The 17,933-nt window shown below is 38.0% G+C and overlaps 1 protein-coding gene across 1 annotated transcript in view; it reads right to left on the minus strand.

Moving 5' to 3' along the window:
- The window catches only part of MAP3K5 (mitogen-activated protein kinase kinase kinase 5), a 2,923,819-nt gene that overhangs the window by 976,116 nt on the left and 1,929,770 nt on the right, over positions 1 to 17,933 (minus strand). The gene's annotated exons all lie outside the window — the stretch shown is intronic.

The raw sequence follows: 17,933 nt of genomic DNA on the forward strand, positions 1-17,933 counted from the left end.
TCTCTTGCCACTCTGATAACCCCATTAATTTCATTAACCTACATGGCTTTACCCAGGTTATACGAACTGTGACCAGAACAATGTTACCAAAAGGCAATCAATTCTAGATTGGATCTTAACAAACCTTTTCAGACTTTCCAATCAGGTCATCTTCCTGACATAACTACTTAGCATCTACATCCCCCCAGAAATGCCACCTTCCATCACATTCATAACAAGACGATTTTAATGCGTCAATCTTTATCACCATCTTGCAAATCTGTGACTGGACCACACTCGAAACATTACCGCTAGATTCTGCTCTGCATTATTTTAATACCACTTTCCTTGACATTCTAAATAAACTAGCTCCATACAGAACTACTAGATTAAAATCTAACTATACTCTTTGGCTAAAAAGACACTAAAAATCTACTCAGACTAAGAGATAAAGCCTGGGCATACCAACAATAATCAAGTTACCCTAGATCACTACAGACAACTTAGAAATAAACCCAAAACCCAGATCAAACTAGACCCCCCCCCCCCCCCAAAAAAAAAAAATACTATAGTGTTATACAGCAAAAGTATCACAATTCCAAAAAAATTTGGTCTGCCATAAAAAAAAAAAAAAAAAAAAAAAAAAAAAAAATCCTTCAGCCCAGCTGACCATAAACACAACCCCATCATCCACTAGCAATAATGACAGCATAGCCACATAATTCAACTCATTCTTTACAAACTCTATACTTTCACTTTTTAAAAACTACTGCAATACACCTCGAACTATGCCAATAATACCCAAGGAAACCAATGATACTTTCTTCTTTAAATCTGTCAAAATGAATACCATAAACAAATTACTCACTAAACTTAAACCCACAACTCTTGCAGCCGATAACTTACCTTTAGAATTCCTAAAACTAGCAGGAGATGCCATCTCTTATCCTGTCTTGATTCTGATTAACTGCTCTATCTCAGAACAGTACATTCCCTTAATCTGGAAAATATCTTATATAATCCCTCTGCAAAAGGTGGGAACCCTACTGTACTACTCTACACTCATCTGCACTGCACCTACCATACAACCTGAAGTAATGACACAACAGTCCTTTTTAGGTGTAGAATCCTGGCTATTAAACTCACAACTGATTCTTATTTTTATTTATTTCCAGTTTGATTATTGGGGAAGTCCACTGGGCCCAGAGAGCCAGTTTTCAGTGGAGGCCCGGGGAGAAAAGCTCCATGAAACAGATTACAGTAAAGATAGCAGTCCAATAAAAATAAAATTACAGGTACAAATACATATCAAATAATACAAAGTGCGATCAATATTGCCCATAGTGGAAAAATATCGTGCAGATATAGCTTAACAAATTCTCACAGTTAAATTCAAAAGCTACTTACAATATTTACAGTGTGAGAGATTGTATGGGAATTAGCTATATAAGGTTATAGCCAGCTATAAGGTGCTTAGGAACTCAGGAGGATACTCTTCCAGGGGCTTTTGTTAAAGAGTTATAGGTAGGGAGAATTCAGTTAAATTTCCATTTCGAGGAGAGGTAGGTGTAAAGCTGAGTTTTGAAGTTGCTTGTGTTTGACACCGTCCTTAGCGTGGAAGGGAGAGAATTCCATTTCTTACCTAAGGAGAAGGAGAGTAGAAGTTGTCCAGCTCAGATGATTCTGAATCCATCCAAAACTAAACATATACTTTCACTCCAGTAAATCACTAGACCCCACCCAAACTATATTCCACATATATTCCTCTAACAGTACAATAATAGCTAAAGCATCCCAAACAAAATTACTAGGTGTTTTAATTGATAATATGAAATTAGACAAACACCTAGTTCAGTCTATCAAAAAGACACTCATAAAACTAGGTGCACTGTTCAGAATCAAGTCTTTCCTCACTAACACTATAAAGACAAGCAACAGCCAGAATCCACCTACTCTTTATTCTGCTATATACCTCTATCTTTATCAGCCTAAAAAAAATGAATTAGTCAAACTTGAAAACTGTTAGAATAAAACAGCTAGATTTGCAATAAACTTCCCACATAGATCCAACCACTGCTCTGCCTTACAACTCAGCTGGCTAGAATTACCCCATTACTTAACTACATATAACTCATTGCTGCCCACAGACTGATACATTGACCTGATAAATCTCCTACCCTTCAACTACAGGTTTAACTCTACACCAACACTTGAGCCCCCTGTTCTTCAAATAAAGCTCTACTACAGGTCTTTAAATCCAACAACAGTGCCAGGGACTCTTTTTATTCCTGCTGTATTTCTAAAGTATGGAATACCATCCCTCAGAATATCATAACGACTGCTGCCCAAACCCATTTTAAAAAGCAAAGCTACTTAAGAACTTCCTCATTAACAGCTGGCTTTGCCCATGCTGTAGTCCTGGTTAAATTTTATTATTCTTGTCCAGTAGTTTACCAACCTACAATCCCTTCAATTTATGCCCATTATATGTAACTATACTTATTACTTAACCTTCTATCCTGTCCTGCTTCCTTTTCACAAGTATTAACCATACAGAACAGCATATGTGTTGCATATTTAAGAAGCATTTCTAAGACCAGAATGTGTATGTGTATGTATATATGTATATATATATATAAGAGCAGGTATGTGCTAGCCTTAGTGCCATTTTGTGAGTACAGCCAGTAGTGTGAACATCTATGCATGAGACAACTAGTTTGTATATATGTTTATGTTTGTATATAACATAAAGCTTCTTTAACAGAACCCACAATGTTTGTCTACTTCATCCTGACTAGATATGTGAAATGGTGTCAGAAATGGGATTCCAGAGACTGCTATTCACAGCCTCGAGGTGCAGAGTTAACAGTGAAGGCAAACTAAATGAACCAAAAGCAAAACACGGCCAGAAACAAACTAAAGGTAACGAAAGCTTAAATGAACAATTTATTTTATAAAAAATATAAAATGGAGCATTTCAAGGGCACAAAACGCATTACTAAGCAGATGAATAGCACAAACATGTTTAAGCAAACGAGAAGCATAAAAAATTTTATTAAGAAATGTTTGAAATTAAGATATTTGATAAAAACAGCATCAGAAAAGCACATAAAGGGTTCAGAAATTACCTCAGAAATGCAAAATGAGCATGTTTAAAGTAAAACAAACATGTTTAGAGTTAAAACAAGCACAATAAAATATAATGGGCATGACGAGATTAAATGAACAAAATTAATATAACAAAGGGCACACTGAGTACAAATAGAGCAAGGTGACCATGTTTGTTTTGGTGAATTACTGTGTTTTGGCATAAACTACTACTTTGCATTCCACAATAACCACAGACTGTTGAAAACTAGTAATGCAACTTACTAGAAGCACTTCAGTTCACCACACCTCTCTTAAAACATAAATTTGTTGTTTATTACATAAAAAACGAACAAAGCACGTAATACACTAAGCGCTTTCACCCAGTAACAAACCGGGTTTCTTCAGAGTGAATTTTCTTAAGGAGCAGCTATCATTAAATACTCTTGGTTAATTGATTAAGATGCATTCAATAGACAATCAGTGTAATTAATTAGTTACAAAGCCATAGCAACTTAAGTAAAGAACTTTTTTTCTTTTTTTCACTTGTTTTGTTTACCTCACAAGCTAAATGAAATGAAATTAATACCTGACTTTTGGTATAAATATATATATGAACATAACAATTTTACACAACTGGTAGTCTCTTTACAACATAAAACAGAAAAAAGAAGAAAGAAGAAGAAAAATTTTAAGCAGTGTAAATATGCAATAATCAACATGCGTTTGTTGTGTGCAAACTGCCAATATTTCATAAAGTGCAGTCAAATACAGCCATTTCGAAAAGCTTCTTGTGCTGGGTGTGTCTATTTGCAGGGTGCCTACATTACAGAGCGTTTCCTGCACTATGCAGAGTTCTTAAGCAAAGTACCACCATTTTGGGGAAATTTCAGTGTGCTATGTACTGTTTATTCGCAAAGTGCAATTATTTAAAAATGTTTCTTACTTTGAACTTCTCCCTCCAAGTTTATTCCCACAGTGCAGTTATTTGAATGTTTCTTAAAATAAGAGACTTTTACAGTAAGGTAAGTTCAAGAGTATTACAGTGCCTGGGAAACATATTTCACAAAGTTCAGTTATAAAGAGGCCTGTTGTGCTATTAGGCATAGTTACAAGTACTGGCATAAATTTCATGCACATGTACATATGTGTGTATTTGTGGATACTAGCAAAAGTCTTCACAGATATGTATTATTATGGCAGAAGGTTTTCGTAAACTGCTACCACTTGTATTTGATCAGAATATTGCAGAGAACTAGAGAACATTTGAGCAAGAGTACGATATATTCATACAAGCAGCTTATTCTGATAAAGATGCATGCATCAGGGCATTCATTTTGCTAAACCTAGCAAGGTCAGAGGCCATAGAAAGAGTGTTCATTTGTATATGCACCAGCAGTATATGAAGGTAAAGGGAAAAAATCATCATATTATTGTACAGGCTGAATCAAATGAAGACCTTGAGTGCTTGAAGCACAAATTTAGAAAAATGTGCAACCCCCAGAAGTGTGTTACATTAGAGAGGCATTTGCTTTATACACGAGATCAAAAAGCAAGGAGAAACATTTACAGCTTATATTACTGACCTGAGAAACAAAGCTAAAAAGTGCAAGTTTGGTGACTTGAAAGATGAGTTAATAAAGGACAGGCTCATGTGTGGTATTAATGCTGCTCTGAGAAAAAAATTGCTTCATGATAGTGATTTAATACTGAGATTTGTCAAATTCATGAAGTTACAGGAAGGCACACAAATATGCTTGCAAGTGATAAGAGCATCTTTCTAGCAGGCTCCATAGCAAATGTAGACAGCGTGTAATGTGGCAGGCAGAAACAGGCCTAAGCATGTGGCAGCTGTAGTCCCTGTAGGTATGGTAAGGGAACCCCACAATCTTCCAGCAAGTTCTAAGACTAGTTCAGTTAAAGGAGCATGCTCAGTGCTGTACAACAGTGAATCAGCAAAACCCACGTCAAGCTTTCTTAACTGTAGCAATTGTGCTGCCAACCATGGGTCAAAACAGAAAAGTGCTTAGGCATTTGGTCAGTGATGCCATAAATGTAAGAAATGGAACCAATTTCAAAAATTTTGTAAATCAAGTAAACCTCATACTGTTATAAAGAAGGGTCATTCAAAAAAGCAAATTGATCAATTTGAACTGCAACAGTCTACCTTCTATGTAGATGGTGTATCAGTGATTGGCGAAAAGAAAGGTGCAGTAAATTTAGTGGCAAAGAATGTAGTGTTTTGTACTGTCCAGATCAATGGCAAATCTACCAAGCTCAAAGTAGACACTGTTTCAAAGTGTAATGTTATGTCAGCAGACACATTTGCCAAGATGAAAGCTGGTAAACTAAATGTGATCAGTTGTGCGAGACTTGTTGCTTATGGAGGTGAAGAAATTCAAACCAAAAGCTCAGTAAAGATTTCATGTTATGTGGCCAAGAACTGTTATAGCTGTGACCAACACCTTCTGACCATAACCAAACCCAAACTCAACATAGGCAAAAACCTGTACAACTCTTACCCCACCAAACACTGGAATAAACTCCCACTGGACATATGTAACACTACATTCACAAACTTCTATTCAAAAACACTGTGAGAAATCACCTTAGCTTAAATAAACTCTGCCTCTGTTCTCTGCCCCCTGGCTAACCCACCTCTCCAGCCCAAATCTATCACTTCTTTTTCTCCTACTAGTACCTAACACTACCTCCTTCCAAACTCACCCTCCATTCTTCCTCACTAAGCCCTTTCCCTACTCCTACCCCTAACTGTCCTTTACATCATCTATCTCCTCACCATTAGAATGGTCAACAACTACTGTTGCACTCATCTCTCCTTCACTGCTACCCAATCACTCCTTACTAGATTCCTCTCTCTCTACTTTAAATTCAATCTCTCCTGGACTAACTGCCTTATATACATAGCTACCCAACAATGTTATAATCTGTAATCAGTATTATCATTGCATACTGATTTTACATTGTTAGGTTTTTTTTTTGTTTATTAGCAAATGTTTTTATTCTTGTAAATTGTATATATTTTGTAACTCTGGAGCTTTTCTCCCAGGGTCTCCACTGAAACAAGGCCTCAGCCCAGATGGACCAACCTGATCAACAAATGTCAAATAAATAAATAAATAATTCTATGTAGTTTGAAGACCTGTGCAGTCATTATTGGGTCTCAAAACAGTTTGAGAATTAATCTGCTTTCTTTTACCAAAGTTGTTCATAAAATAAGCAAATGTCCCAGTTCCAGGTTCACTAACACTATTTTTTCAGAATATGCTGATGTTTTCGATGACAAGTTGGGCAAACTTCCAGTTGTGTATTCTATGAAGTTAGACCCAGAGATCAGTCCAGTAGTCAGACCTCCAAGAAAAGTTCTAATAGCTATGCAGCATAAAATCAAAGCTCAGTTGGACAAAATGGTGCAGCAAGGTGTAATTTGTCCAGTTACAGAAACTACTGAATGGGTGTCGTTCGTGGTAGCAACTCAAGAAAACCTCAAATGAAACCAGAATATAATTTACCCAAGAAATTTGAACAAAGCACTGAAAAGACTGCATCATCCCATGTGTACAGTCGAAGAAGTCGCAGCTGTAATACCAAATGGCACTGATTTTTGTCTTAGATGCAGAGTGTTCATTTATTTTGGCAAGTGATGCTCGATCGCAGATCTTCATTACTGACTACATTCAGTACCCCATTTGGAAGATACAGATTTCTTAGGTGCCATTTGGAATAAATTCTGCAAGTAAAGTCTTTCAGTGTGCAATGGAGCAAATTTTTTTCAGGTTATCCTTGGGCCATTATAGTAGATGATTTGTTAGTCGGAGACAATGGCGAAGCAGAGCATGACAGAAACTTTAATAGAGTTCTAGACAGAGCATATGAAGTGAACTTAAAGCTTAACCCTCTAAAGTGCAAATTTAGACTACCAGAAGTTACAAGTCATTTCTTTACTTGCATTGGCTTGAGACCAGACCCATCCAATCAAGCAGCCATTCGTGAGATGCTAGCATCAGATAATGTACAAGCTCTACAACATTTTCTTGATATGGTCAACTATTTTAGGCAAGTTTATACCAGACTTCACTGAGTTGACAGCGCCTTTGAGAGAGCTAACATAAGAATGTTACATGGTCTTGGTTAGAACATCACCAGAAAGCATTTGAAGACCTTAAGCAGAAAATTGCTACTCCACCTTCATTAACTATGATGTCAACAAACCAGTAACTCTTCCTGAGGTGCTTCAAAATTTGGTCTTGGCGCTGTTATCCTTCAAGAGCATAGACCAGAAAGAACTTTTGGCAATAGTATTTGCATGTTCCAAGTTTCATGATTATATCTGTGGTCGAGATATTCAGATTGAAAATGATCATCAACCTCTGGGTAGTATTTGAAAAAAAGCCTATGCATTCAGCTCCAGCAAGATTGCAAAGAGTGATGCTTAAATTGCAAAAGTACAACTTCAAAAGAGTCTATACAAATGGCAAACTTATTTACCATAACTTTTGCATAATATCTCTACCACAAGACTTGATGAGCTAAAAGACCATAAAAAAATTATCCAATTTTGCAAAAGCTCAACCACTACATTAATGTTGGATAGCCATCAAAGCAATCTAGTATGCCATCTGAAGTACAACCCTACGTTCCTTACAGAGATGAGATGTTGATGGAAGATGGCATTATTTTCAAAGGTCTTAAAATTGTTGCTCCTGCTTCCTTACAAGAATACATCCAAATTTTCCATCATGGTTACCCAGGATCTAAAGCTACCAAAAGAAGAGTGAGAGGACTAGTATTTTGGACTTCTCTAGCAAAATATATTCATAGAGGGCTTTCTTCTTGTTCATTATGCAATAGTACTGAACTGCATTTGCAAAAAGAACCACTTCAGCTAATTCAAGTTCCTAAATCACCTTGGTTAACAGCAGCCACTGACATATTTGAGTGGAGCAATCAACATTACTTAGTACCGGTAGACTCTTATTCGAACTGGTTTGAGATTGATTTACTAACTAATCTAATGTCCACTACTGTTATTATCAAGCTGAAACATTATTAATCAGTCCATGGCAGTCCACAAAAGCTTATCGCTGACAATGGCACTCAATTTAGCAGTCGGTTGTTTAAGAAATTTGCAAGAGAATGGGACTTTGTACGTGTTACTAGTAGTCCAGAATATCCGCAGCCAAATGTACTAGCTGAAAGTGCAGTACAGACTACAAAGCAATTACCTGAGAAGTCAAAGCATGACAATACCGATGTCTTTTTGAATTTACTCAATCTCAGAAACATACCCCGTGACAATATACTTGGCTCACCTGCTCAGAGACGTTTATCTAGGCAAACCAGAACATTGCCCATCAGTTCCAGTTTACTGAGGCCTAAAGCTAAAAACAATCCAGAAGTCCAGTTATGACAAATCAAGCAGATTTCTTCGTCCAATGAAAGAAACAGAGACAGTGAGGATACAAACAAGAAAGCTTTCAACCAGATTGGTCAAGTAACAAATATATGTGAAGAGCCGAGATCTATCTTGTGAAATCCGAGGGTGCAGAGTACAGGAAAAATCTCAGACATCTACTTCTTGTATCAGAGCTATTACCACAGCAATGTTTCGATGATCTAGACTCTAAATCTCAGAGTGATTCAGACAGTGTTCCTGTTTCAGAACTTGTCTCAACTCCCACTACCGTTTCCGATAATGTTCATAACATCCTTACGGCTGAACATTCAAAAAAGACATTCCCAGTTGCTAAATCCAATTCCAATTTATATGGCACATGATTTGGTCGCATTTCCAGGCCCAATGTGAGATGCACAGCAACATGGATGTAGTTTATGTATGTATGTATAGATATATATATATATATATATATATATATATAGATATAGATATAGATATGTATACACACACACACACACACACACACATATATATATGTTTTGTAAAACTGCATGATGGAAAAGTACTTTGTACCTACTACAGCATGTCAGTCAATGCTGTCAGTCATTTCTCAAAGAGGGAGGATGTAGAATAACATGTGTGTGGTACCTTTAAGAAACATTTCAAAGACCTGAACATGCATATATAAATAGCAGGCACGTACTAGCTTCAGTGCATTTTATAAGTACAGCCAGTGTGTGAACAGCTATGCATGAGACAACTAGTTTGTGTAGATGTTTATGTTTGTATATAATAAAACTGCTTGAACAAAACACACAATGTTTGTCTTGCTATACTGTTTAAACTATATCTATCAATATGAATTTTATGGTATACTCTAGTCAATGTAATCCAATGTAATTTTTGTTACTTTTTGTAATTTTTGCAATTTTTTATAATTTTTGTATTTGTTAACTGCCTCTGGAGCTTTTCTCCCTGGGCCTCCACTGAAAATGGGCTCTGACCCAGTCTGACTATCCCAGCAAACAAATGTTAAATAAATAAATATACCCTGAATTAGAAATTGGGTACACTCATATCACATCAAGTAGCAAACTCCTAACCGTTTGAGAAGCTAAATATGTGCAACCAACTCTTCATGGGATTGGTAAAGAGGAATGATGAACAACCATGTGAACCCCAATTTGTCAATGCTGACTGAGCTTCTGATACTCAAAGCAATCCATCCCTTTATCTGAGATGTAGTGATTTAGGAGTTTATTATAATTTAGCGGTCTCCCACTTGTATAACAAATGTAAAGGCTCCTACAGAAAAAAAAATAACTTAAAACAGCATGTACTGTAAGTCGGCTGTACAGTTCTTTCAAACAAACCTAGTTGCACATTAAAGTCTTTATAATGTTTGTCTTCAAAAAGGCAACATAATCCATTATCTTTTAAATACCGCCAATCAGTCTTTCTTCTGAAATCAACTTTCACATGCTGTGCATAAGCAGAATTGTGCAAGTAGCAGTTTATCCAGCACACTGCCATGTACAGCAAGCACTACATCAAACCCTATATTTTACATTTTCTACTTTTTAAAGTTTAAGGTGATCAATACTTAATGTGGACATTACCACTACTGAATATTCAACCAGCAACATCAATTTCTGAAAGCTAAAAGATAATCAGACCCAATGCTGTGATACAAAATAAACAACAATAAACAAAGACTAGTCCATTTATTCCTCTTGGGCATCAGAGAGTCATGGGAGTCGATAGTCCATCTGGCTGACTATTTCTATCATCAGTGGCAGCTGAACAGCATCAGAACCCCAAAATGCCACCTGGATGACATGTACACAAGCAAGAGGTGAAATATGGCTTTTGTGCTGATGCTAAGCTTGGCTGACACTTGCATCCTGATAGGTGGTCTGACACCAGCAGCTCATTCCCACCCTGCCCAGGAAACTCATTTAGTATGTGGGATCAACAACTGATTGTGGGTTGTATGGGTTTTAGTCAGTGCTCCGTACCACAATCCAACTCCCAACTCATAAGCAATGGCAACTTTGTCACACAATTCTATTCTACGGGGAAATTTTGAACAGTGACCACAGGAATAATTCTAAGGGAAGAAATCATTCTTTGTAGATGAAATATGTACTACTAGAAGTAACATTTGGTTGACAAGGCAATAAATATGAAACAGAGCTTTCCCTAAACAACTAACAGCTGGCAAAAGTTTCAACTTGGATTTAATTTGCTGAATTTCTTTCATAATTTTTGCAGTTTTCGGCATTCTGACCTGGAATGTACACACAGGTTTTTCTTTGGACTATCATGTATGCAACAGCTGCCATATTTTAGATGCATGCAAATGTATTTTTATATCCCCGGATGGTATGTGGACTGAAAAGCACCAGCAGCAGCACTGAACACATTGTTAAGATAGATCTTAAGGAAAAATAAGGCAGCAGTACTGATTAGTGTTACTGCCAAGTGACAAACTTATAACAATGCATCATCATTGCTATTGAAAACATTTCTATAATTTAAGATGTTTACTGTCCTTATTTAGGACACCTCAGGAACTTATTTTTCAGTTAGCATATCAAATTTGAATGTTATTTCCATTTTCACATACAAGCTATATAATTTTCTTACAAGTTGAAATTAAACTCTTGCTGTGCACAAACCGTGTTTTGTTTGTCCTGATATATGAATGCTCATACTGGGAGAGAGAGACTGGGTTCACATGGTAGAGGCAACAGGAATAATGAAGCATCATCTATTAAGATCCTGTGGAGCAGAGAAACAATGGATAGAAGAACTAAAAGAAAGAATAAGAAGTTCAAATGTACAGGATATTAAATGGGATGGTACCTCCTCCTCAATGCTAAAAAAACTAAACTTCTTTTCACTCCTACCACTCGAGCCTCCCCATTAAACTTCAACATCTTGTCTAATGACACCACTGTCATCTCTCCTGACACGACAACTAAACTGCTAGGAATAACCATTGATAACAATCTCACTTTTGATCAACACATCAATAACATCATTAAAACAGTTAACAAAAAAATAGGATCGTTATACCGTATTAAACCATTTCTTACACCTTCTACCAGAGCTACTATCGCCCACTCCCATCTGATATCTACTCTCTTTTACGCCTCACCTATTTTCACTAACCTTAAGAAGGCTAACCTAAATAAACTAGCAACTTGTTACAATAGCATTGCCCGCTTTGCCACCAGTAACCCTTTCAGAACACATCACTGTCATAACCAAAAACTCCTAGGCTGGCTAGAGCTACAAAACTGTCTTATGATCTCACAACTTACCATTGCCCACAAGATACTTTACCAACCTGATAACACCCCTATACTTTCTCAACTTTTAATCCCTTATAACAATCTTACCTCCCTTCGATCTTCTTCTAAACTCATGACCAAATCTGTAAAATCCCATAACTTAGCTGGTGACTCTCTGTTCACTAATACTGTAGGTAGGACATGGAATCTGCTACCCGCTGATATCACTCTAATCTCCTCCTTACCACTCTTCAAACAAAAAATCAAACTGTACTTCCAAAATCACTGGCTTTGTTCCTGTAGGACTCCTGACTAACCTTCTTCATTCCTCCTACTCTACTATAACTATATACTGTGCTTATTAGCTATACATATACTTTCTTTTTACTTGCCCTGTTGCTCTCCTCTTATGCTCTGACTCACTCCTCCTTTTCTCTCCCCTGCCCTCTTTTCCACCTTCCTACTTCTTCTCCTTACTAGACTATTGTTTCTCACTCTTCTCCTCTCTTGTATTTTCTACATTAATCCCTTCTAATCTCCTGCTTTACTTCTTTCTCTCAGACGGATTATCGGAAACAAATTGCTAATCTTTAGCTTTTTAATTGTGATGCTTCTACTGAACTAGTATATTTTTTGTGTGTGCCTTAGGTATTTGTTGTTCGTATTACTAAATGTATATTCTTATTGTACTTAAATTTTTTTATTAATATGTCTCTTTGTATTGATTTATGTGTGGAGCTTTTCTCCCCGGGCCTCTACTGAAAATGGACATATATCCAGCTAGACTAACCCGGTTAACAAATGTAAAATAAAATAAATAAAATAAATGAAGTAACAGCCAGATTGAAACAAAGTTAAGAAAAACTCCTAACGGAAATACCCAAAGCCCAGATGCAGTACCTAAACTTCTGGCTCAATGGCTAAGGTGTTTGCCTTACAAACACGAGGTGCAGGGTTTGAGTCTCAAAAGGGATAATTGGCTAAGCTTAAAATGGCTCGCAAGGGCAGTTAGCTTAGTACTAAACTATGAAACTATGAAAATTTAGCCATGAGTAAAACTATTTATACGCGTATCATGAACAGACAGCCTGGCTATCAACAGGAAAAACAATGTTCCTACTTAAGAGTGAACCTGCAAGCTATCCTAAAAATTATAGACCAATAACTTGCCTTCCAATGCACCTGCCGCCCTTAGGATTCCGGATACTGGCTAAGGCTCTTGCCACCCCTATAGTGCCTTTTTTAGGCAAGGTTCAAATGACAAATTCACCACTGTAACAGGTACAAGCAAACAAAATCTGAGGGTAATGCTATAAGTCTAAACCTCAAAATGCACTCACTCGAGGCACTCCTTAAAATGGAGAACATTGACATCTGTGCAGTGACAGAGACCTGGTTCAAAGCTCCAGAGAGCACCCCTGCATTACCAGGCTACAATTCATACCACACCTTTCGGACACCTAACCCAGAATGAAGCACTAAAGGCAGAGGCGTGTCCATATTCATTAAGGATATCCACACCTCCAGGCTAGTTGCGCAGCATAATGCATCCAAGATTATCCAAGTGCAACTAACTCTGGGCAAGACCGCAATCCAAATTGTAGCTTGCTACAGACCCCCCACCATGCCCCAGGATTCCCACTCCTCATTTCTTGATACACTGGAAAGTATTAGGGTACAACCCAACACCCTAATAATGGGCAATTTCAACTACCCCACCATTAACTGGGAAAACTACTCATGTACCAACTCTTTTGCTCAACGTTTTCTAGTATTCATAAATTCCAACGCCTTGGATCAACTTATTCACATCCCCTCCAGGGACAGCCATATCCTAGACCTGGTCATTACCAACACGGGAAAACAGTGTTCCACACCAGAGGTCAGTTCCTCGTTGGTCAGATCCGACCACAAGCTAATCAGCCTAGCCATCCACATCCCACCCCTACCCCTAATTAGGGAAACCATCGTAACAAACTTCTCCAAAGCCAACTTCACACTTCTTAAGACAGAAGTGACAAACATCATGACACACATTCAGACAGACAATAGGAGGTATGACTGCTGAATCCTACACAAATGCACTTTATAAGCACTTGCAAGAGTGCATGGATCATGCTATCCCTAATAGAACCAAGATGTTATTGTACAGAAAAAGGAAGCCAATCTGTTCGTCCTCTGCCATAAACAAACTCTACAACAGAAGAAAGAAACTGTTGCAAAAAATGAGTAAATCCCATGACTGGAGGAACTCCCTGGTCAACCTCACTAAGAAGCTGAGATCCCTCATAAAATCCTCCAAAGCTAGTTACGAAAACAAACTTGCCACTGACTCTAAAGACAACCACAAAGCATTCTATAGCTATGTCAAGAATCTCAATGGGAACACTCAGATCTGCTCTGAGTTACAGCACAATGGCACTAAATATACAGAACCAACTGATATTGCCAACATCCTAGAAGATAGGTTCAGTGCTAACTTTACCCTCCTCTCACCCCCTAGAGGGCCCATCTCTATACCGGAAGAATGCAAAGTTCCTATAATCACGGCTGCACAGGTAAAAACACACTCTCCAAAGCCAAGAACACAGCATCCATGGGACCTGACAATATCACAGGCTGCATTCTACACAAACTACAGAATGAACTGGCACCCTACCCAAGTACCATGTTCAATCATAGCCTCACATCAGGCTTTGTACTCACTGAATGGTGCACCGCGACGGTATCCCACTCCACAAAGGGGGAGCCACGACGGACCCCGGGAACTACTGCCCCATTAGCCTGACAAGCCTGGTCTGCAAGGCCATGGAACGTATCATCGTGGAACTCATAAACAAAGACATTGGTAATCTCCAAACTCTGGATCTTACCCAGTTTGGATTTGTAAAAGGCAGATCATGTCTCCTAAACCTGACTGACTTCTTTGAAGCAGTCACCAAAGCCATAGATGAGGGTAAAATGGTTCACACAGCTTATCTAGATCTCGCCAAGGCTTTCAACACCATCCCCCACTCTGGAATTATAGATAAGCTCACGAAACTAGGTATAAATCCCTATGTCACAAGATGGGTTGCCAACTGGCTCACGGACAGAACCCACACTGTGAAAGTAGCGGATTCCAAATCCGACTTCAGACCAGTGACAAGTGGAGTACCACAGGGTTCAGTCCTGGGTCCTCTCCTGTTTGGTATCTACTTCTCTGAAGTGCAGGCTAACACAGAAGGTCTTTGACTAACAAAGTTTGCAGATGACTGCAAACTAGGAGCCATAATTGAAACTCCTAACGATGTGGACAAACTACAAAAGGGCCTCACTGGGACAGATACCTGGTGTCAAAGCCATGGCCTGAAGCTCAATGCCAAAAAGTGTATTGTCATCCCCTTTGGTAAAAACTCTGTACCCATGAACTACCACATAGCTGGTAGTCTACTTAATGCCGAAAATGTGATGAGACCTTGGGACACAGGTGGACAGTAGTCTCTCCTTTGATAATCACATCGCCACAGTGGTCAGGAAATCCTTCTACGTGGCTCATCTCATCACAAAAGGATTCTCATCCAGAAAAAGAGGTCATTGTTCCCCTCTACTCATCACTCATTAGACCCATTATAGAGTACAACACCCCTTTTGGTATGTACCTCACAAGACATCTACAACTGGAAAGCCCACAGAAATACCTCACAAAGAGGATTACTGGCCTCAAACAGATGCCCTACGCAGACCGTCTCAAAAAACTACAGCTTTACTCCATCGCATATCGCCTACTCAGGGGCGATCTCTGCCTAACATACAAAGCTATGTCAAACCCAGAGCTGTTGGACATGCTCCACTTAAAGAAATCCCAATCCCTCCGAGCTACACTCTCTAGGGACCTAAACCTTGTCACCACAATAAACAGAACATGCTGGAGGGATAGATTCCTGTCCCAGAGACTTCCCATACTCTGGAACAGACTACCTATCTATGTCAAACAGAGCTCCTCATTAGCATTCTTCAAGAAAAATCTTGATGATTGGATGGGAAAATGGAAATTCACCCCAAGGATCACTTCTGTGGCTCTGCTCGACAGGGGCACAGGAAACTAATTTTCTTGGGTGGCGAAAGCCAGGGTACATTTTTTGGCTAGGCTTATATAGGCCCTAGGGCCAAAAGCCTAGTACCTACCTATGAACCTATATAAACTATGCACTGGAATTGATGCTGATAAAGTTTATGGTCCTTTAGAAGAAAAGTCAATCATGGCAATAGAACAAAAAGGGTAATAAAGTCATATGGAAGAAATGATCATTTGTTGTTAAATAAAGTCATGATGGAGAACTGTCGAACAGGGAAGAATCTAAGCATCACATGGATAGATTACAAAAAAGCATTTGACAGTACCTCACATTTATGGATAAAAGAGTGCTTAAAAACGTATAAGATACACTCTACAGTGATTAATTATATTACAGCGACCATGAAACAATGGCAAACCACTTTGTAGTTAAACCATGATAAAGGACAACTTATGATTCCAGGGATAAAAGTTCTAAGTGGGATATTCCAGGATGACTCTCTATCACCACTTTTTTTGTCTTGCCCTTAACCCATTAAGCTGTTTGCTTAACAGATTAGTTCATGGCTACAATGTGGCTCCCCGAAACCAACAAAGTATAAAGACTTAGCTTTTTTTGTAGATGATTTAAAACTGTATAGTTCATCAAAAGAGGAACTGAAAGCACAACTGCAAGTGGTCAAAACTTTTTCAGATTATATAAGAATGTCCTTTGGTCTTGATAAATGTGTAAAAGCAACCCTTAAAGCATGAAACCTGCAGCAATAAGAAAACTTCAGTTTGGAACAGGAATGTGATATAAAAGAACTTGAGCAAAAGGGAGTGTATACATGCTTGGGGACTGATGACAGATCAACAATAAAACATGAACAAATGTGAATAATACTTAGTAAGGAATATTTTAGAAGAATTAATACTAAAAACAGCGTTGACATCTAAAAACAATGTCCGAGCTACAAACCAATTTGCTCTTCCTCTCCTAGCTTACAGCTTTGAAGTGACAGACTAGCCCTAAAAGGTGCTGGATATGTTGTACAGAATAACAAGGATGCTTCATGCTCTTCAAATGACTTATAAAAATCAGTGCATACCAAGACTGAATATTCCCCATTCTGAAGAAAGTATGGGGCTCCACAAAATTTATTACATGTATTGAACTGCAATCGTGGGACTGCATACATATCTGCTGACCACTCAAGACCCAAATGTAGTGAAAGTTTTGAAACATGGGGAGAATAAGTCTAAGATGACTTCCCTCCTTAGTTTAGCAGAAACATATCTGCATCAAGCAGGAATGGAAATCAAACCAGGATTAGAGAAAAATCAGGAAGTAACTGAATGTGACAAAAAACATAAAAAAAAAAAAACAAAAGAAAGAATATAAGGGTGAAGGATCAGATGAGAAGGCAAAAAATGTGGAAAATGCGTAAGTATAGTTGCAAGTATAGAAAACTCTTGGAACAACCTCATGTTGATCAGGATCGAATGCAGGAATGGTCAGGGAGAGGTGAATTTAAACCAAAAAAGGAAAGATTAATATTGGCGGCCCCAAATAGTGAACTACATATACAGTGATTTTAAAGTCCATTGAACATGTGGGAGAAACAGACAAATGTAGGTTTTGTAAAACAGAATTGGAAACAGTCATAAATCTTGTTGCTGGTTGTGACAGACTAATGATAGAAGGACTACATACTGAAAGGCATAATAATGTGGCAAGACTGTTGCATTAGAGATTGTGCAGACATTATGGTATTGAAGTGGCTGAAAAATACTGGAAACATTACCCACAAAGCATTATAGAAAATGATGAAGTTTATATCACATGGGATCACCCATTACCAATAGTTCAAAAAATAGATGCGAGAAAACCAGATACAGTAGTCCATGAAAAGAAGACATGGGTAGCATTGACCATTGAAATTGCCATATCCAGTGACTACAGTGTCTTATATACAGAGAGAAACAAAGTCATAAAATTTAGGATTTGCAGTCAGAAATGAGGGCAATGTGGAGGAAGGATACCCACATAACTCTGGTAGTAGCAGCAGCAACGGGTCTTATAAAAAATAATTTAGTGTAAGAAGCTTCT

Source organism: Protopterus annectens, chromosome 1.part1 (genome assembly GCF_019279795.1).
Source record: "Protopterus annectens isolate FY-2018-M chromosome 1.part1, PAN1.0, whole genome shotgun sequence".
NCBI lineage: Eukaryota > Metazoa > Chordata > Ceratodontiformes > Protopteridae > Protopterus > Protopterus annectens.